General features: G+C 47.0%; 1 long non-coding RNA gene and 1 pseudogene across 1 annotated transcript; one reads left to right on the forward strand and one right to left on the reverse strand.

Moving 5' to 3' along the window:
• Positions 1-10,892: 10,892 nt before the first annotated feature.
• LOC129009506 (uncharacterized) lies at positions 10,893-16,409 on the reverse strand. Its single transcript, XR_008492790.1, has 2 exons — positions 15,857-16,409; positions 10,893-11,204 (listed from the first exon to the last, which is right to left on the reverse strand). It is a non-coding gene; the product is annotated as an uncharacterized LOC129009506 (long non-coding RNA).
• On the forward strand, positions 13,681-13,781 carry LOC129011018 (U6 spliceosomal RNA; annotated as a pseudogene).
• Positions 16,410-22,017: the final 5,608 nt, after the last annotated feature.

Consider the following 22,017-nt stretch of genomic DNA (forward strand, 5'->3'; position numbering starts at 1 on the left):
GGTGATTGAATCATGGGGGCGGTGACCCTCATGCTGTTCTCATGATAATGAGTGGAGTATTTTCCCCGGCTTTGCTCAGCACTTCTCCTTGCTGCTGCCTTGTGAAGAAGGACACCTTTGTTTCTCCTTCTGTCATGACTGTAAGTTTCCTGAGGCCTCCCCAGCCATGCTGGAACTGAGTTAATTATACTTCTTTCCTTTATAAATTACACAGTCTTGGGTACGTCTTTATTACCAACATGAGAATGGACTAATATAGTCAGCTTGTTTAGATCCCTCTGGCTGAGATTCTAGGCTCACCAATCAGCTTTTTGATAATTTGCCTTTTCTTTTCCTTTTTTTTTTTTGAGACAGCGTCTCGCTCTGTCACCAGGCTGGAGTGCAGCGGCGTGAACTCAGCTCACTGCAACCTCCGCCTCCCAGGTTCAAGCGATTCTCCTGCCTCAGCCTCCAGAGTAGCTGGGACTACAGGCGCGCACCACCATTCCCAGCGAATTTTTGTATTTTTAGTAGAGATGGGGTTTCACCATATTGGCCAGGACGGTCTCGATCTCTTGACCTCATAATCTGTCCACCTTGGCCTCCCAAAGTGCTGGAATTACAGGCATGAGCCACCACACTGGCCGATAATTTGCCTTTTCATTTTTAATTTCAATAGCCTCAGGTCCCACAGAGGCTGTAATTGAGCTTTAACACGCAAATTCCTGATACGTTGGCTCTCCTAGAGAGCCACACACCTCAGCTCCTGAAGGATCCCCAACTACTTCTCACAGTCCACTTCTCCACCCAGCCCTCTGCTCCGCTGGAAAGATGTATGTCCCCAGGGGCTCTCCTCAGGCTTTCCCAAATGATAAAGCCCTCAAGGATCCACTGAATGCTGTGTCCCTTTCATCCTCACTATGCAAATGTTTCTCCTAGGACCCTTTTTGTTCCAAAAACTCAGTTCAAACTAGTTGACCACAAAGGAGACCTGGTTAATTCTCATAACCCTGGATGCGCCAGGGCCAAACCTTAAGGAAAGCTGGAATCGAGAACCTCTAAGCTATCCAGCTCTTGCCCTCTGCCTCTCGTCTCAGCTCCTCTCTTCCTGTTGGCTTCATCTTCTCTTTTTTCAGACAACTTCTCTCCATGTTGTATTTAGGGACGTAGCTGCTGCAGTTCCAAGGTTTTGTGCCCAAGTCCCACATCCCAGACAGGAAAGAGCCTTCCTCCACCAGGTCTATTTAGAAAAATCTGAGGGAAGGTCATTAATTGACCAGTCATATGCCCAGCTTGGGTTACCTCTCAGTCCTGTGTGGCCAAGGGTGTGGATTCACAGGTTTGGAATGGTGAGGAAGAGTTTCCCGTAGGAAGGGAGGAGGGAGGTACAGTACCAGAAGAAGAGAAAAGATGTGAGGCAGTGTTAGCAGATGCCCACTACACTATCATTCATGAAGAAATAATGAGATTGCCTTTATGGGTTGAATTGTGTCCCCCAAAAAGATATGTTTAGGCCGTGTGTGGTGGCTTACACCTGTAATCCCAGCACTTTGGGAGGCCAAGGCAGGAACATCACTTGAGCCTAGGAGTTCGAGACCAGCCTAGGCAACATGGTGAGACCCCCGTCTCTACAAAAAATTTAAAAATTAGCTGGGTGTGGTGGCAGGAGCCCATGGTCCCAGCTACTCAGGAGGCTAAGGAGGGAGGATCATGCGCTCAGAAGGTCGAGACTGCAATGAGCCATGATTTTACCATTGCACCGTAGCTTGGGTAATAGAGTGAGACTCTGTCTCAAAAAAAAAAAAAAAAAAAAGTATGTTAACTTTGCTGCTAATTAGTTTAAGATTCTGAATTTGCAAAGGCAAAGACCAACCTTCCTGGGCCTGTCTGGAGGTGTCTAACAGAAAGTTGGATGACTAGATGATATCTGCCTCCATGATATCAGCTTGTTCCTTTCCATGGATAAAATGGATTCAGGGGCCGGGCGAGGTGGCTTATGCCTGTAATCCCAGCTACTCGGGAGGCTAAGGCACGAGAATCGCTCGAACCCGGGAGGCAGAGGTTTCAGTGAGCTGAGATGGTACCACTGCACTCCAGCCTGGGAGATGGAGTGTCTCAAAAATAAAAAAATAAAAACAGGCTAGGCACGGTGGCTCACACCTGTAATCTCAGCACTTTGGGAGGCCGAGGCAGGCAGATCGTGAAGTCAGGAGTTCAAGACCAGCCTGGCCAACATGGCGAAACCCTGTCTCTACTAAAAATACAAAAATAGCTGGGCGTGGTGGCGGGCGCCCGTAATCCCAGCTACTCGGGAGGCTGAGGCAGGAGAATTGCTTGAACCTGGGAGGCGGAGGTTGCGGTGAACCGAGATCGTGCCATTGCACTCCAGCCTGGAGACAGAGTGAGACTCTGTCTCAAAAAATAAAATAAAATAAAATGGATTCAGGTGATAACACTCTTTCCTGCCTGTGGACCCTGTCCCTCTATCCTAAGAGGGGTCCTCTGATTGAGGATTAGGACTAAACATGGCTGTTTCCCACTTTATCACTCATGGCTGCTGTAATTTTTATGTTATCTTTATTTATATCCTACAGAAAGTAAAATACTCCCAATAGATTAACTCTACTATTACGTAGTTGTTGCTTCAAATGCCCAAGAATACTTGTCCTTGGGTATAATTTTTTTGTACCCCTAAGTCATTATGAGTGTCTGTTTGTGTGCATGGATGCTTTGCTTCAAATGAGTTGCTTTTACAATGTGATAACCTTGTGCCATATGTTGGGCAAATATCTTGGCCATAATTCACAGGCAACTGACACATTAATAGATTCTCTGCCCGTTGTCATTGTGGAGATTCTGTGTTAGTGGCCTTTGTCTTCCATGGAACTGACAGAGGGGCAGGATTAGCTCACTGACGCTCGGAACACAAGTGACGAGGGATTTCATGAAAACAAAGCCAAACAAACGAGGCAGCTTCCACGGGCACCTGGCTGAATAAATTAAACTTGATTGAATCCTCTATTATAATGACGACAGAAAAGGAGGTAAAATATGCCTTCCCTAATGAGTTTCTTTACAGTCATTTACTATTTAAAACTTGCTATTCCAGGAAAGCAGCAATCGCGTAAGACTGCTTTGACTGGGTCTTGAAGGCTCTGTAAAATCTGTGGGCTCACAGAAGGATTTTGCATACTTCCCGCAAGCATAGTTACTGGACAATGTTGCTTCAAAGCCAAGCTAGCAAGGGAACCCTACACTCTCTTCCTCTTGGCCTGCCCTAGGTTCTGAGTGGTCACATGAAGATGGCCTCAAAGCAGAAGAAACTAAATGTGCCAAGCAGGGAAAAGTCTGAATCGAAGTAACAGTCTAAAAAGGGCTATAAAAATAGGAACAATGTAGGTGCAGTTTTTACATGAAAGAAGAAGAAACAGCACCAAGATTTACTAATAAGCTTGGCACAGAGAAACACTGCTGGCCAGGTGCGGTGGTTCACAGCTGTAATCACAACACTTTGGGAGGTCGAAGCAGGAGGATCATTTGAGGCCAGGAGTTCGAGACCAACCTGGGCAATATAATGAGATTTGCCCATCACTACTTAAAATGTAAACATTTAGCTGGGGATGGTGGTGTGCTCCTCTAGTCCCAGCTACTGGGGAGGCTGAGGCAGGAGGATCACTTGAACCCCAGAAGTCAAGGCTGCAGTGAGCTAAGATCATGCTACTGCACTCCATCCTGGGCGAAAGAGCAAGACCCCCGTCTCTAAGGAAAAAAATAGAAACTGCTGTCATTGAATTTAACATTATCTATGGGTCTTTAGTTTGCCATGAATTGTCATTAACAGTCAGTGTGAGGTACCCAAATACAAAAGTACAAAGGAAAAAATACTTTTCACTTTGTAAAACTGAACGCACACAGCATCACAAAAGTGCCCTTTGAGGGCCGGGCGCAATGGTTCACGCCTGTAATCCCAGCACTTTGGGAGGCCGAGGTGGGCAAACCAAGAAGTCAGGAGTTTGAGACCAGCCTGGTCAGCGTGGTGAAACCCCGTCTCTACTAAAAATACAAAAATTAGCCGGGCATGGTGGTACACACCTGTAGTCCCAGCTACTCGGGAGGCTGAGGCGGGAGAATCGCTTGAACCCAGGAGGCGGAGGTTGCAGTGAGCCGAAATCGCACCACTGCACTCCAGCATGGGCGACAGAGCGAGACACCATCTCAACAACAACAAAAAGAGTGCCCTTTGGAAAGGTGAATGTCTACATAGTGTGAGTTTAATGGAGTCACATTTGTCTAAATAGAAATTCCCCTCAACCTGTCATTGCACTCTCTAGCCACCGTGAACATCCACCAATAGTCTCCCATTTGAAATATACAAAGGCAGCAATGTAGGCCCCAGAGAAACAGGGTTAAAATATACTGGGATTAAAATGTTACCGAGGAGTCAAATGGGTAACTGAGGTTAGCGTTGACCCATTAGTACATGTTAAGCAGAGAATTTGCTACTCACCTTGGTGCAGAATTGATGTTTGATTTCTTTGTGGGATCGGAGGGCCCACCCCTAACAGGAAGTGACCAAGGGTCATATAGAGTAGAATAAACAAAGCATGTGAAACAGCATGAGAGGCACAGAGAGGCAGCGTGTGTGGTGAGAACACTTACTGAACACATTACAGAAAATTATTATTACTGCTGCTTCCTAAGCTGTAAACTTTTCCAATAAATTAACTAAGTTTTATAAGCCTCAGTGTCCTCATCTGTAAAACTAGGGTCACCATAGCACTGTCTTGCGATTGTTGTGGAAGCTAAATACAAAATATATTACAGAGCTATTTTGCTGTTGAAAGTAATGGCAAAATCCACACTTACTTTTGGACCAACCTGAATATATAAACATGGGCATAAAAGACCTGGAATGCACTTTAAAATGTGTACTGCCAAAGCTGGGCACAGTGGCGCGTGCCTGTAGTCCCAGCTGCTTGAAAGGCTGAGGTGGGAGGATCGCAGGAACCCAGGAGTTCTGGGCAGCAGTGAACCGTGACTGTGATTGTGAGTAGCCTTCACTACAGCCAGGCAACATAACAAGATTCTGCCTCTAAAGAATAATAAACATAAAATTAACTTCCTACACACTCTCTTTCAGGGCAAGCCATAACTGTGAAGGGAAACAAGTTAAGGAGGACAACTGAGTGCCTAAGGAAGGTTCTGGAGTGTGGACAAAGGTGGAGATGGCTACTTTAACTGTTTAATAAAAGCCTTCTAGGCCAGGTGTGGTGGCTCACGCCTGTAATCCCAGCACTTTGGGAGGCTGAGGCAGGCGGATCACCTGAGGTCGGGAGTTCAAGACCAGCCTGACCAACATGGAGAAACCCCATCTCTACTAAAAACACAAAATTAGCCGGGTGTGGTGGCACACGCCTGTAATCCCAGCTACTAGAGAGGCTGAGGCAGGAGAATCACTTTAACCCGGGAGGTGGAGGTTGTGGTGAGCTGAGATCACGCCATTGCACTCCAGCCTGGGCAACAAGAGCGAAACTCCATCTCAAAAAATAAATAAAATAAATAAATAAAATAAAAAAAGCCTTCTTCATGTCACTATTATAAACAGTACAAAACCTCAGCTGGGACTTTTGGCAAACTTTTTTTTTTTTTCCTGAGACGGAGTCTCCCTCCGTCACCCAGGACTGAGACTGGCCCAATCTTGGCTCACTGCAACCTCCATCTTCCAGGTTCAAGTGATTATCCTACCTCAGCCTCCCGAGTAGCTGGGATTACAGGCACACGCCACCACACCCAGCTAATTTTTGTATTTTTAGTACAGACGGGGTTTTGCCATGTTGGCCAGGCTGGTCTTGAACTCCTGATCTCAGGTGATCTGCCCACCTCGGCCTCCCAAAGTGCTGGGATTACAGGCGTGAGCCTCCGTGTCCGGCCTTGGCAAACTTTTGTAAAGGGTCAGATAGTAAATATTTTTGGCTCACTACAACCTCCACCTCTGGGGTTAAAGCAATTCTCCTGCCTCAGCCTCCTGAATAGCTGGGATTACAGGCTTGTGTCACCATGCACGGCTAATTTTTGTATTTTTAATAGAGACAGGGTTTGACCATGGTGGTCAGGCTGGTCTTGAACTCCTGACCTCGTGATCTGCCCACCTCGGCCTCCCAAAGTGCTGGGATTACAGGCATAAGCCACCACGCCCGGCCTAATTTTTGTATTTTTAGTAGAGACAGGCTTTGCCATGTTGGCGAGGCTGTGTTATCACCTTTAAAAAAAGCTGGGGTTACATTGTACATCCTATATTGTAACCTAAATTTTCACTTACCACAGTAATGAAGGTCTTCTCCCCTTCTGAGGTCCTAAACTTAGAATTGCTGGTCTCTGACTTCCATTATTCTAGTTTAACTTCTGTCTTCCCACTGTCTCACATCTACTCCCATAAGAGAGACCGCACTGACCATCTGCTCCTCTTGGCATTATATTTCTTACTATAAAACTACAAATTGGCACCTGGCTTGCACATCTGTCTCTTAGGAGTTTGGTTACTGTTAGCTCTGTGAGCCTGAGTGATCACCTCAACTATCCTGGCAAAATAGGAGAGTTGGGGCCCTCCAAAGCTGAGAATTTGGGCATCCTGACCTAAATAAAGCAACACAATGCTGTCTGAGCAACTAGTCAAACCCAACCAGCCTCCTTCTCTGACAACTTTATTTTGCTTTCTTTAAGTGCCATACCGATTATTATAAGTGATGACTAGTATTTATCATTTTAAATGGCAAACAACTCGAAACGGCTTGGTGGAGGGCAAGCTCAGGCATCGTCCTAGAGACTGGCTGAGAGTAGAAGCCCCTCTGCAGTGTTCTTTGAAGTGCTGATTTTAGTTATATAAAATGCTAAATTGCCTCTCCCACTGTCAAAATAGCCTTTTATTTATTTATTTGAGACAGAGTCTCGCTCTGTCACCCAGGCTGGAGTGCAGTGGCGCAATCTTGGCTCACTGCAAGCTCCGCCCCCTGGGTTCACGCCATTCTCCTGCCTCAGCCTCCCAAGTAGCTGGGACTACAGGCGCCCGTCACCACGCCTGGCTAATTTTTTTTTTTTTTTTTTTTTGTATTTTTAGTAGAGACGGGTTTTCACCATGTTAGCCAGGATGGTCTTGATCTCCTGACCTCGTGATCCGCCCACCTCGGCCTCCCAAAGTGCTGGGATTACAGGCATGAGCCACTGCGCCCAGCCCAAAATAGCCTTTTATACCTCTCCCTGTTTATGTTATCAGGAAGTCAGTATGTAGACTTCAGAACTCAGTTTTGATCTGCTCTTGATTAAACCTTGGTTTACAGAACTATGGTAGTTTTTCACATTGTTGAGAAAAAGTTGAACTATTGTAATAATGGATTTTCTGTGTGTATAGAAACTCCTACAATTGATTTAATTTTTTTTTTTTTTTTTTTTTTTTAAGACAGATTCTTGCTTTGTCGCCCAGGCTGGAGTGATCTCGGCTCACTGCAACCTCCACCTCCCGGATTCAAGCGATTCTCCTGCCTCAGCCTCCCAAGTAGCTGGAATTACAGGCACCCGCCACCACGCTAATTTTTGTAGTTTTTAGGAGAGATGGGGTTTCACCATGTTGCCCAAGGCTGGTCTCCAACTCCTGACCTCAAGTGATCTACCCTCCTCGGCCTCCCAAAGTGCTGGGATTACAGGCGTGAGCCACCACGCCCAACCTTGATTTAAATGTCTAAAAATCTCAACATAATGTGTTTGGCTCCTATTCTTATTATGCTTAGAGTTAGGCACTAGCACATACTAGACCTAAACTTGACTGATTTGAAAAGACCACTGAAATCCATGATTTGCTGCGAATCCTCTGTGTCTGCTGTAGCCAATATAAAGAAACTTGGATGCACTTAATTTATGAAGACAAGCATTTGTTGATCTGGAAGTTGAATGATAAATGTGAATCCAATGACGCCGTACCCCTGCGGATAATGGCAGGCTGGATGTAGCGTGTTAGCTGTCATATTCTGTGTGCTCCCTGTGATGTGGGCACTTCCTTTCCATCGTGGCAAGGCCAAAGCAAAGGCACAGAGACCTGAACACAAACATGAAAAACACCTTACCACCTGGGAGTCAGGGGCAGGTTCAGGCACATCCATTCCTCTGGCATTTGAGCAGCTGTTTTCCACAGCATTAACTCAGCACAGCAGGGTAAGTCAGATTAAAAACCAATAAAAGAGTAGTCTCCTCATACCACCCTCAACCTCTTCCTGCTTCACCAAAAAACCAATAAAAGACTGAAAGTGGCCCTTTATCAGCTAGACCTCAAAGTCTTCTTTGCTTTATATGCGGATTTCCAATAAAAAAGTACAAGGATTGTTAAAAGTCATTTATTTATTTATTTATTTATTTATTTATTTTTAGAACCAGGGTCTCACTCTGTTGCCCAGGCTGGAGTTCAGTGGTGCAATCATAGCTCAGCGCAGCCTCCAACTCCTGAGCTCAAGTGATCCTCCCACTTCAGCCTCCAGAGAAGCTGGGACTACAGGTGCATGCTACCATGCCAGGCTAATGCTTTTGGTTTTTTAAGAGTTTTGTTGAGTCAGGGTCTTGCTATGTTGCCCAGGCTGGTCTCAAATTCCTAGCTTCAAGCAGTCCTCCTGCCTCAGCCTCCCAAAGGGTTGGTATTACAGGCATGAACCACTGTGCCTGGCCTTAAAGTCCTTTTGAAACATAAGACAAGAAACATTTGGCCGCGCATGGTGGCTCATGCCTGTAATCCCAGCACTTTGGGAGGCCAAGGCAGGCGGATCACCTGAGGTCAGGAGTTTGAGACCAGACTGGTCAACATGGTGAGACCCCATCTCTACCAAAAATACAAAAATTGCTGGTTGTGGTGGCTCATGCCTGTAATCCCAGCACTTTGGGAGGCCAAGGCAGGTGGATCACGAGGTCAGGAGTTCAAGACCAGCCTGGCCAAGATGGTGAAACCCCATCTCTACTAAAAATACAAAACATTAGCTGGGCATGGTGGCACGTGACTGTAATCCCAACTACTCGGGAGGCTGAGGCAGAGAATTGCTTAAAACCCAGGAGATGGAGGTTGCAGTGAGCCGAGATCTCGCCACTGCACTCCAGCCTGGGCAACAGAGCAAGACTCTGTCTCAAAAAAAAATAATAAAAATACAAAAATTAGCTGGACTTAGTGGCATGTGCCTGTAATCCCAGCTACGCAGGAGGCTGGGGCAGGCGAATCACTTGAACCCGGGAGGCGGAGGTTGCAGTGAGCCAAGATCACACCATTGCACTCCAGGCTGGGCAACAGAGCGAAACTCAGTCTCATAAAAAAAAAAAAAAAGGAAACATTTATTGAACACCTAGTACATTCCATGCACTGTAGTATGTGTGGTTTTATTTAATTTCATCTCCGCACAACGCTGGGAAACGGTCTATTAGCAGAGCCAGAGGATAAGTCACAGGACGATCAGGTAACACACCCAGGGCCAAATATCATAAGTGGCAGAATTCAAATTAAAGCCACCTTCCAAGCCTTGTCCCTCCCATCATCACAATACTGCATGTCTACAGCACAGATGATGGGCATAACCCTTCTTAGCAACAGCAAGCAGCTGAGTAGAAAGTAATTGCAGGAGGCAGAGCCAAGAGGAAAACTGCTGAGAGTGCTGACAGTAGGTGGAGAGAACAGAAGCACACACCGTAGGGTGCAATCTTAGTGAGCTTTGTTTTCCTTCAATAGAGGTGAGTTCAGACCCAGGCGTGTCTCTCAAACATTCATTCCCCCTGCTTCGGCACCATAGACTTGAAAGATTGGACTCAGGAGTGGGGGAGGACATGGGGGAAGTTGCCTTCCTAGTGGTGAGGACCCCGACCACCATGGTAGTGTACAGCAAGTACAGGGTAACAGAAGGGCCAGCAGGAGGACACGGTGCAATGGTGTACCGAGGGACAGGAGAGTGAATCAGAGCCACAGGACAGAGCTCCACCTGTTTCCAGGGAAGTGCCTGGAGGGCTCCCGGAAGCCAAAGGCAGCACCCAGAGGCAGTGTGAAGAGGTCTTCCTCAGACCTCAGGGTTTCAGCAGGGATAGTGGGTGACCTGTGTGCTGGCTCTCCAGAAACTGAAAGCAGCAAGAGACACTTGGGCTCCATTTTTAGTTTTTCTGGTTTGTTTTGTTTTGTTTTTTGCAGGCACTCGGTGGTTAGCTGGAAATAAAGGTGGAGGAACTGGGCAGTTCAAAGGCAGAGACGGCTTCCCCCACCCCCACCTCACCTCTCCTTTCATTCGGAAAAGCCACAAAAGCGTGGCCCCAGGGTGTGTGTGAAAGGAGGGAGGAGTGACTCCACCTAGCTCCTCTGGAGTAGAGGGAGGCAGTGGACCTGGTGTCGTGCGTGCATGCCTGCATGTGCCTGTGTGTGTGCATGCTTGCCAGGTGCTCAAGGGTCAGGGGAAGCTGGCTGAGAAGACTGAGGAGATGGAGGGAGGTGGAGGGAAGTGTAATAGAAGGAGGTGGAGGAAGGTGGCTGCCATGGAGCTTTGGCTCTGGCTGGCCTGAGACTCAGTCTCTTCCTGAAGTTGCAGCTGCACTTTGGGGCCAGGCGCTGTTGACACTGTGGGTATAAACGTGTGGCCAGCAGCAGAATAGAGACTCAGAGTCTTGAGAAAGAAAGTGGTGACTTCCCCCTCCTCCTTCCTTCTTTCCTGTACAGAGTCTGCCGTCTGGGGGCAGAGATATGGGCAAGCCCTCATTATAATACTAGCAGTGAAGGGCTGGGCATGACAGGTGGAAACGCCATTGACTCTAGAACTCAGAGCATGGAATTTGGTATGGTGGCAGGCAGGGGTCCAGAGGTAGTATTTGTTATCTATTTCTGTGTAATGAATTAGCTTAAGGTATAGCAGCTTAAAAGAAGAAATGTTTATTATCTCACAATTTCTTTGGGTCAGAAATACAGGTGTGGTTTAGCTGAATGCTTTCTGGCTGAAGGTGTTTCAGGAGGTTATAGTCATGCCACCAGCTGGGGCTGCCAACTCATCTAAAGGCTCAACACTGGGGGACCAGAGTCCAAGCTCCCTCACGTGGTCACTAGCAGGATTCAGTTCCTCGAAGGCTGTCATTTAGAGGCCTCCCTCTGTCCCTCCTTACAGGTCCTTCTCACAGGGCACTTCATGACATGGCAGCTGACTTTCTGGAGACCTTCCAAGTGAGAAAGAGCCCTTAGAAAGAAGTGACAGTCTTTATATAACCTAATCTCAGAAGTGACATCTCATCCCTTCTACAAGGTTCTATTATTCAAAATTGCATCTGTAAATCCAGCTCACTCAAGGGAAAGGGATTACTAGGAGGTAGGGGTCACTGGGGGCCATTCTAGAGGCTCCCTGTCACAGCATCCAAGCTGAGACCTACAGAATGACAGGAGTTCACTAGGCAGGGAGGCAGGAGGGAGTTGGGGGACGGCAGGTGCAGTGAACCATGGCTGTAACTCAGTGTGGCTGCACAGAGAGCACTGCCTGAGGGTGAGCAGTGCTGTGGAGAGGCCAGCAGGGCCCAGAACTAGTACTATCTTTTAACCCGGGTTTGCAAGGGTGGACTTTATCCTCCAAGCATGAAGATCCTAAAGCTGGAGGCTAACGGTTAAGATTTGGCTTTAGAAAGATTACACTGCTGGCCCAGCTCGGTGGCTCATGCCTGTAATCTCAGCACTTTGGGAGGCTGAGGTGGGCGGATCACCTGAGGTCAGGAGTTCGAGACCAGCCTGGCCAACACGGTGAAACCCTGGCTCTACTAAAAATACAAAAAAATTAGCTGGGCATGGGATTACATGCTTGTAATCCCAGCTATGTGGGAGGCTGAGGCAGGGGAATCGCTTGAACCCGGGAGGTGGAGGAGGTTGCAGTGAGCCGAGATGGCACTGCTGCACTCCAGCCTGGGTGACAGAGTGAGACTGTATCTGAAAGAAAGGAAAGGAAAGAAAAAGAAAGAAAAAAAAAGAAAAGAAGGAAGGATATCACTGCTGTGGGGAGAATGGATTGAAGAGAGTAAAAGAGCAGAGGAAGGCCAGCTGGCGGGTGCAGCAGGTGGGGGAATTGAACTGAGGTGCTGGAGAGGCTGAATAGCTGGCGGCAGCGCTGCTGCAGAACTGGCGTCCCTGGGTGAAGGAACTGACTGCTTATGTCTGTCTTCTTCCTCTGGAACATAAGCTCAATGAGGACAGGGATTCTTGTTTGTAGTCTCTGGTATCCCCAGTGTTTAGGACAGTGGTGCTGGATGAATGACTAGGACACCCCCAGGTTTCTGGCTTAAGTAACTGGGTGGAGCTATTCTCTAAGCTGTGAGGCACAGAGGGCAAACATGGACAGGAACTTAATATTTGAGAAATACTGAGTTTGAGGTGCTTTGTAGGCCATCTGAGAATAAATGCTTAGTAGGCAGTGGACATGCGGGGATCTGGAAAGCCTCTTAAAGAAATGGTGAGAGATGGAGACTTGAAAATCCAAGCACCCAGACGCCCGTGATGGGAGTAGTTAACATGGCCCTGGGACCCTTTCCCAGAGTTTCTAGGACACCTTACGCAGCAACCGTGCTTGCTTTGAAAGATAGTAAAGGAAGAAAGTCTTGCCAAGTGTCATTCACAAAATAAAGTAAAAAATATGTTGCCAGAGAGGAGAGGAGAAAGCCAGGAATCACAGGAAGCCAGAAGAGAGCTTCGGGTACTATGAGAACAGCACAGTAGGTTAGGTAAGGACTGAAAGGAGGCCAGTGAGTTGAAGCCCACTGTGGGTGGGGAGGAAGGAGAAAAGGAATGTTTTCCAGAAATGCAAAGCATTACTTAATATTTATTTTATTTTATTTTTTTGAGATGGAGTCTGGCTCCGTTGCCCAGGCTGGAGTGCAGTGGCACGATCTCTGCTCACTGCAACCTCTGCCTCCCAGGTTCAAGTGATTCTCCTGCCTCAGCTTCCAGAGTAGCTGGGATTACAGGCGCCCACCAACATGCCTGGCTAATTTTTGTATTTTTAGTAGAGATGGGGTTTCACCATATTAGCCAGGCTGGTCTCGAACTCCTGACCTTGTGATCTGCCTGCCTCAGCCTCCCAAAGTGCTGAGATTACAGGCGTGAGCCACCATACCCGGCCTATTTTATATTATATTATATTTATTTTATTTTATATTTTTTGCTCTGTTGCTCAGGCCGAAGTGCAATGGTACAATCATGGCTCACTACAGCCTCCACCTCCTGATTCTCAAGCAATCCTCCCACCCCAGCCTCCCAGAGTGCTGAGATTACAGATGTGAGCCACCACACCTGGCCTCCATTACTTAAAAATGTTTTAAATTAAAGGCTGGACGCAGTGGCTCACGCCTCTACTCCCAGCACTTTGGGAGGCTGAGGCAGGAGGATCACCTGCGGTCAGGAGTTTGAGAGCAGCCTGGCCAGCACGAGGAAACCCCGTCTCTACTAAAAAATACAAAAATTAGCTGGGCATGGTGGTGGGTGCCTGTAAACCCAGCTACTTGGGAGGCTGAGGCTGGAGAATTGTTTGAACCTGGGAGGCAGAGGTTGCAATGAGCGGAGATCACGCCATTGCACTCCAGCCTGGGCAACAGAGTGAAACTCCGCCTCAAAAAAAAAAAAAAAATTAAAACTGTCACTTCCAAACACCATTAAAAAACAAAGTGCCTGCTTCGGCCGTATATATACTAAAACTGGAACATCGGAATGGTAACAGAGAAGATTACCATGGCTCCTGCACAAAGATGACACACAAATTCATCAAGCATTCCTTTTTTTTTTTTTTTTTTTTGGAGACAGTGTTTCACTCCTATCACCAAGGCTGGAGTACAGTGGCGTGACCTCAGCTCACTGCAACCTCCACCTCCCTGGCTCAATGGATTCTTCTGCCTCAGCCTCTGGAGTAGCTGGGACTGTAGGCATGCACCACTGTGCCCGGCTAATTTTTGTATTTTTGGTAGAGACGGGGTTTCACTATGTTACCCAGACTGGTTTCAAACTCCTGAGCTCAAGCGATCCAGCCGCCTCAGTCTCCTAAAGTGCTGGGATTATAGGCGCGAGCCACTGTGCCCAGCCTCATATTTTTTATATTCATTTTGAAAAAAACAAACATACAAAATATACATAAGCATTTAGATCACAAGTTCCCCAAATTGGTCTTTGTAGCAGCAATTTAGGAATCACCTGGGTGGTTTTTAAAAATACATATTCTGCCGGGCACAGTGGCTCACTTTGGGAGGCTGAGGCGGGTGGATCACGAGGTCAGGAGATCGAGACCATCCTGGCCAACACAGTGAAACCCCATCTCTACTAAAAATACAAAAAAATTAGCCGGGTGTGGTGACGGGCGTCTGTAATCCCAGCTACTAGGGAGACTGAGGCCAGAGAATGGCATGAACCCAGGAGGCAGAGCTTGCAGTGAGCCGAGATCGCGCCACTGCACTCCAGCCTGGGCGACAGAGTGAGACTCCGTCTCAAAAAAACAAAACAAAACAAAACAAAACAAAACAGATTCTGGGTTTGCCCTAGTTCCATAAAATTAACCTCTCAAGGGTGAAGCAGGAGAAACTATTTTTTAATGTGCCAAGTGACTTTGAAGTGTGACAAGCTTTTTAAACATTTTATTTGGAGTTTCCTGCTTTTATTATTTTTAATTGACACATAATAATTGTATATATTTATGTGGTACCATGTGAGATTTTGATATAGGCATACAATGTGTAATGATCTAATCAGGGTAATTAACATATCTATCACCTCAAAGGGTTTTGACATCACTCATTTAAACCTCTAAGAAATACTTTTCCGCTGGGCGCAGTAGCTCATGCCTGTAATCCCAGCACTTTGGGAGGCCAAGGCGGGTGGATCACCTGAGGTCAGGAGTTCGAAACCAGCCTGACCAACATGGAGAAACCCCATCTCTACTAAAAATACAAAATTAGCTGGGCGTGGTGGCACATGACTGTAATCCCAGCTACTCGGAAGGCTGAGGCAGGAGAATCACTTGAACCCGGGAGGCAGAGGTTGCGGTGAGCCGAGATCATGCCATTGCACTCCAGCCTGGGCAACAAGAGCAAAACTCCGTCTCAAAAAAAAAAAGAAATACTAATTTTTCTTTGACTTTAAGCCCTTTTAGAATAAATAAAGCGGTACAAAATATTCATAGATTACTAAACTGTTAGAAGCCAATTGTTAAATTTAAGACTTTAATAGGGAACTTAAAGCAATCAAGAAAACAAAGTCTCCACAAAGTTTTAAAAAACAACTATAAAATACATCCTGTAGGCCGGGTACAGTGGCTCAATCCCAGCACTTTGGGAGACCGAGGCAGGCGGATCACCTGAGGTCAGGAGTTCGAGACCAGCTTGACCAATATGGAGAAACCCCTTCTCTACTAAAAATACAAAATTAGCCAGGTGTGGTGGCACATGCCTGTAATCCCAGCTACTCGGGAGGCTGAGGCAGGAGACTCACTTGAACCCAGGAGGTGGAGGTTGTGGTGAGCTGAGATTGCACCACTGCCCTCCAGCCTGGGCAACAAGAGCGAAATTCTGTCTCAAAAAAAAAAAAAAAAAAAAAAAAATCCTGTAGGTTTGTTATCAAGAAAATGCTGATGACTATAATTAGGACTATAAATTTAGTTGAGAGTGAGAGCTAGATTAGTAAATAAAATTGTCTATAAACATCTGTAAATCAGTCATCCTCCTGGGTATGGTTTGTAAAAGAACCCAGTGCTTAAGGGAAGAGCAGGGACAGCTCCTGGCTCTGGATGGGGGAGAAGTCTTCCTTGTTTCACAGTCAAAGAAAGCTCCCAGCTGACCATCACCCTCTTCTCTTGGAAAACGTCACAGCTACCCTCTTGCCATTCCTAGAGCGATTTTCCGGCCTGAGTTGTACGACTGCTTCCATTTCCTCACCACTCTTGTTTGTCCCTGGCAGTTCACTTTGATTCTCAAAAGTCCATTAAAAACCCCTTCCAGGTCCTCGGGGATCCCTGGCCATGTAAGCTCTGCCACCAACAGCAGCCTTTCTAGTACAAAGTCTCCAGAGCTTTCCACAGCCTCTGGCTCAGTCTCTCCCTCTCCAGGCTGGCCACAGGCCCCCAGGGACCTATCTGCCATCTCTTGGAAGTATCTTTCTAAATTCCCTGCTCCCCCTCCTGCCTTTCCACGACTTTGAGTTGCAATAGTTCGCCCAGTTCCCCTTTTCCTTGTAGTCTTTAAAGATAAGTCCACAGGTTTTTCATTTGTTTATAAGATTTACTCTCCATCAGGAAATGAAAATAAACATAGGGAAGCTGATAAGTCACAGCTCCCCACCCCCAGCCGTTGTTCGGGGAAGCCTCTCTAGCAAGGCTCAGATGTTTCCATCTTAACCTTAAATCACACCAAACAATAGACGCCCTTTGGTTTCACCTCAGTGGGCGGGATGTGCCTTGTTTCATGGATCTCCTGCCCCACACAGGATTTCTCTGGACTCCTTAGAGTGTTTCTTCAAAACTAGTTCAATCTCGATCTAATTAGTCCCCAAAGAGATGCAAACCAAATGAGATACGATTTTTGTTCTATCAGGAGGGCACAAAAATAAAAAATAAAAATTAAGCCTGATAATAGCCTGTTTGGGCCAGCTTGCTGGGAAGCGGACTCGTTTTTATATTGCTGGAGGGGTTCGGAATCAAGAGTCTTAAATATGTGCATCCCCTTCAATCTAGTAATCCCACTTCTAGGAAAATATCCTGAGGAAATAATCAAGATGTGCAGTCAAGAATTTATGAACAAAAGATACTCACTGCAGAGCCATAATTGAGAAGAACTGGAAAGGACTTACATGCCTCCCAGGTGGGGCTTGGCTCTGCAAATCCTCATCTGACTCTATGATGGAATGGGGTGCATCCGGTCATGCAGTCATCCGTGCGACAAGTAGTTTATTCAGTACCTACTCTGCGTTAGGTAAACAATGCAGAGTATTGTTAACTTGGCTGGGTAAACAGGTAAGTTCTCAGCCCCCCTGGAAAATCCATGATCTCCTAAAGTAAAACAATTTAAAATTGTTCACATTATTTGTGTGTGAGTGCGAGGGGGCGCTTTATCACCCTCCACCTCTCATCCTCCCCACCACAAGCATTTGCCAAATTCAAATAATTTTTCCTTCAATGCCTCTCCCGTGTGGCCTCTCCTTTTCTTTCAAAAGCAAATCCTAGGTCTGGGAGGTAACCCGATAACCGCGGAAAGAACGCCGACATGGAAATTTTCGGATTGGTTTCTCGTTCCAGGAAGTTGCGCTACTTTGGGCAAATCACGTCACCTCTGGGACTGTTTCTAATCAGAAAAAAGAAAGGGCTGGACCAATCTTTCAGATCCTTTGAATCCAATCGTTTTTGGCCTTATGATGGAACCGTCTGTAGATGAGGGCATCTGAATCCTAGTTAAAGGGAAGGGACAGTGAAGCCCTTGAAGATCTGGGGCATATTTCCTGAACACCAAAACGGCAAAAAGCTGTCTAGAGTGAAAGTATAAGACAGACAGGCCCTGTTCCAGGAAGCTCCCTGCACTCTGCTCTTCTCCCCAAGCCGACCCCAAACTCACAGCCAGCTTTAGCAAGCAGGCCCGTCATCCTTCCAGGTGCTATGTAATATTAAGAAGCAGCAGCTAACAATTATTGGTGCTACTAGGGGCAGGAGATTTGCGGTTCCCTCGCTTTCACACAAAAGTATGAGGTCTGTTTTATTCCCATTCTAAAGGCAAAATGGAAGCTCACGGAGATTACAGAACTTACGGGAAGTGACAGGGCTATTTGCCACCTTTATACTGGCCAGTCTTCCTCTTTTTCTCAAAGGGCGGGGTGGGAGAGCAGCCTCCCGTGTTATCACCCTTTCCTGCGGCAGAAGACAGAAGCATAGGTCATTTTGGTAGTACGGGTTTGTTGATTACCAACTGGGAGACAGAGGTGAGGTAAATCACAAGCATGTAGGTTAGCAGGGCTGCAGAAGTTTATAAATAAATGATCTCAGAATCTCCTGCAGCCCCATTCTTTCATTTGGTAACCGGCCTCCTCCCTGCCCTCATCCCTGTAGCGCCCTTCCCCCATGAGGGTGAAGGGTCAGCTCTAAAAATGCAGTCAGGAAGGAACAATGAGAGTCCTCTCCCCGCCTGGGAGAAATGCAATTTGCATCTCGGATGAGCTCAGATTGGTGAAACCTCGTTTGGACTCTGATCCTTGCAGTAAGGATCTGCTCTGGGAATCTCCTGTGACCTGTTGAGGTTTGCTGCTCCAAAGGAATAAGGAGTCTTTGACATTAATGTCCATTTAACTCAGGGATCTAAGAAGGCAGGTTAGTGTTAGAGTTCTATGGGCACCCCAAAATTGTACCTAAGAGTGTGTGTGTGTGTGCATATGTGTGTTTTCCTGGGGATGGTGTAGCTTTCCTTAGATTGTCAAAGGAATTTATAGCTGCCCAAAGGTTAAAAACTTGTGTGACAAGTGAGTGTGATAAAGGAGGAACAGTGGTGCAGATCCTGTGGGAGGGGAGAATGACTTAACAAACCCAGAGGTGGGGGTGGGAGGGAAATACAGGTGAGATTGCACTCAGAGGTAGGATTCTTTTTTCTTTTTTTTTTTTTTTTTTTTTTGAGACAGGGTCTCACTCTGTCCTCCAGGCTGGAGTGCAGTGGCTCAATCTCAGCTCACCGCAAGCTCTGCCTCCCAGGTTCACGCCATTCTCCTGCCTCAGCCCCCCGAGTAGCTGGGACTACAGGCGCCCGCCACCACACCTGGCTAATTTTTTGTATTTTTAGTAAGAGATGGGGTTTAACTGTGTTAGCCAGGATGGACTTGATCTCCTGACCTCGTGATCTGCCCGCCTCGGCCTCCCAACGTGCTGGGATTACAGGCGTGAGCCACCGCGCCTGGCCATCTTTTTTCTTTTTTGTAGGTAACATTTTTTGTTTTCTTACTGTGTGCCAGGCATTGTTCTAAACTAAATATACAAGGCCAGGCGCAGTGGCTCACGCCTGTAATCCCAGCACTTTGGGAAACCGAGGTGGGTGGGTCACTTGAGGTCAGGAGCTCGAGACCAGCCTGGTCAACACAATGAAACCCCGGCTCTACTAAAAATAGAAAAATTAACCAGGTGGCTCGTGCCTGTAGTCCCAGCTGCTTGGGAGGCTGAGACAGGAGAATCTCTTGAACCCTGGAGGAGGATGTTGCAGCGAGCTGAGATTGCACCACTGCACTCCAGCCTGGGCAACTGAGAAGACTCTGTCTCAAAAAAATAAATAAATAAAGATAAATACATAAACTAAAATCTATGAGAATTAGGTAATTCTCTCTTTTTTTTTTTTTTTTTTTTTACAGAGTTTTGCTCTTGTCGCCCAGGCTGGAGTGCAGTGGCGTGACCTTGGCTTACCGCAACCTCTGCCTCCCGGGTTCAAGTGATTCTCCTGCCTCAGCCTCCCAAGTAGCTGGAATTACAGGTGCGCACCACTAGGCCTGGCTGTTTTTTGTATTTTTTTAGTAGAGACGGGGTTACACCATGTTGACCAGGCTGGTCTTGAACTCCTGACCTCAGGTGATCCACCTGCCTTGGCCTCCCAAAGTTCTGGGATGACAGGAGTGAGCCACCGTGCCCAGCCTAATTTTTTTTTTTTAGAGATGGAGTCTCACTCTGTTGCCAGGCTGGAGTGCAGTGGCGCGATCTCGGTTCACTGCAAGCTCCACCTCCTGGGTTTAAGTGATTCTCCTGCCTCAGCCTCCCAAGTAGCTGGGACTACTGGCTCGCACCACCACGCCCAGCTAATTTGTATTTTTAGTAAAGATGGGGTTTCACCATGTTGGCCAGGGTGGTCTCCATCTCTTGACCTCGTGATCTACCCGCCTCGGCCTCCCAAAGTGCTTGGATTACAGGCGTGAGCCACTGCGCCTGGCCTAAATTTTAAACTATTTGTAGAGACAGGGTCTTGCTATGTTGCTCAGAATGTTCTCAAACTCCTGAGCTCAAGCAATCCTCCTGCCTTGGCCTCCTGAATTGCTGGGATTAAAGGCATGACCCACCGTGTCCAGCCTTTTGTGGGCTTTTTGACATCCTTTTATGTTTTTCTTTGGTGAAGTGCCTATTCAAATCATTTGCCCCCCCCCCCTTTTTTTTTGAGACGGAGTCTTGCTCTGTCCCCCAGGCTGGAGTGCAGTGATGCAATCTCGGCTCACTGCCAGCTCCGCCTCCTGGGTTCACGCCATTCTCCTGCCTCAGCCTCCCAAGTAGCTGGGACTACAGGCGCCCGTCACCACGCCTGGCTAATTTTTTTTTTTGTATTTTTAGTAGAGACGGGGTTTCACCGTGTTAGCCAGGATGGTCTTGATCTGCTGACCTCGTGATCCGCCCGTCTCGGCCTCCCAAAGTGCTGGGATTACAGGTGTGAGTGAGCCACTGCGCCCAGCCATTTGCCCTTTTTTTGTTGTTGGGCTGTTTATCCTATTATTGCATTTTGAGCGTTCATTATATACTCTGGATACAAGCCCTTTGCCAGATATGTGTGTTGCTAATATTCTGTACCAGTCTGCAGCTTATCTTTGCATTCTCCTAAATTTCTTTCAGAGAGCATACATTCTGGCAGAAGAGTACTTAGTCCTGGGCCTGGCAGATTTATTTCTTTCAGGACCCGAGGCCTCTGCTGCAAACATGTTGATCTTTGTTATGGTCATGACTTTTGTATCCCCTCAAAATTAGTACGTTGAAACCTAATCTCCAATGTGATAGTATTAAGAGTTGGGGTCATTTGAGAGGTGATGAATGGGCTTCGTGCCCTTATAAAAGAGGGCCAAAGGAGATTGTTTACCTCTTCCACCACGTGAGTGCACAGCTGTAAGGCACCGTCTGTGAGGAATAGGCTCTCACCAGATACTAGCACCTTGCTCTTGGACTTCCCAGCCTCCACAATTATAAGACATAAATGTCTGGGTTTTTTTTGTTTTTTTTTTTTGTTTTTTTTTTGAGACAGAGTTTCGCTCTTGTTGCCCAGGCTAGAGTGCAATGGCACAATCTCGGCTCACGGCAACCTCTGCCTCCCAGGTTCAAGCAATTCTCCAGTCTCAGCCTCCCGAGTAGCTGAGATTACAGCCACCCGTCACCAAGCCCAACTAATTTTTGTATTTTTAGTAGAGATGGGGTTTCATCATATTGGTCAGGCTGGTCTCAACCTCCTGACTTCATGTGATCCGCCCACCTCGGCCTCCCAAAGTGCTGGGATTACAGGCATGAGCCACCACACCCGACCTGTTGTTTATTCTTTATAAGTCATCCCACATATGGTATTTTTTTTTCTTTTCTTTTTTTGAGACAGGGTCTTGCTCTGTCACCCAGGCTGGAGTACAGTGGCATGATCATGGCTCATTGCAGCTTCAACCTCCTGAGTTCAAACAATGCTCCCACCTCAGCTTTCCAAGTATCTGGGACAACAGGTGCGTGACACCATGCCTGGCCAATTTTTTGATAATTTGTAGAAATGGGGTCTCCCTATGTTGCCCAGGCTGGTATTTTCTTATAGAAGCCTGAATGAACAAAGACACTGTCCATCTTTTTCTTTTTTTTTTTTTTTTGAGACAAAGTCTTGCTCTGTCACCCAGGCTGGAGTGCAGTGGTGCTGTCTTGGCTCACTGCAACCTCCGCCTCCTGGGTTCAAGCGATTCTCCTGCCTCAGCGACCCGAGTAGCTGGGATTACAGGCACGCGCCACCACAAACGGCTAATTTCTGTATTTTTAGTGGAGATGGGATTTCGCCATGTTGGCCAGGCTGGTCTTGAACTCCTGACCTCAGGTGATCCACCTGTCTTGGCCTCCCAAAGTGCTGGGATTACAGGTGTGAGCCACTGCGCCTGGCCCATCTTTTTTTTTCTTTTTTTTTTTTTGTAGAGAGAGAGACAGAGTTTTGCTGTGTTGCTCAGGCTGATCTCACACTCCTGGCTTCAAGTGATCCCCCCACCTTGGCCTCCCAAAGGATATAATCCCATGCCTGGAATTACAA

The sequence above is a fragment of the Pongo pygmaeus genome, chromosome 10 (assembly GCF_028885625.2).
Source record: "Pongo pygmaeus isolate AG05252 chromosome 10, NHGRI_mPonPyg2-v2.0_pri, whole genome shotgun sequence".
NCBI classification, from domain to species: Eukaryota; Metazoa; Chordata; class Mammalia; order Primates; family Hominidae; genus Pongo; species Pongo pygmaeus.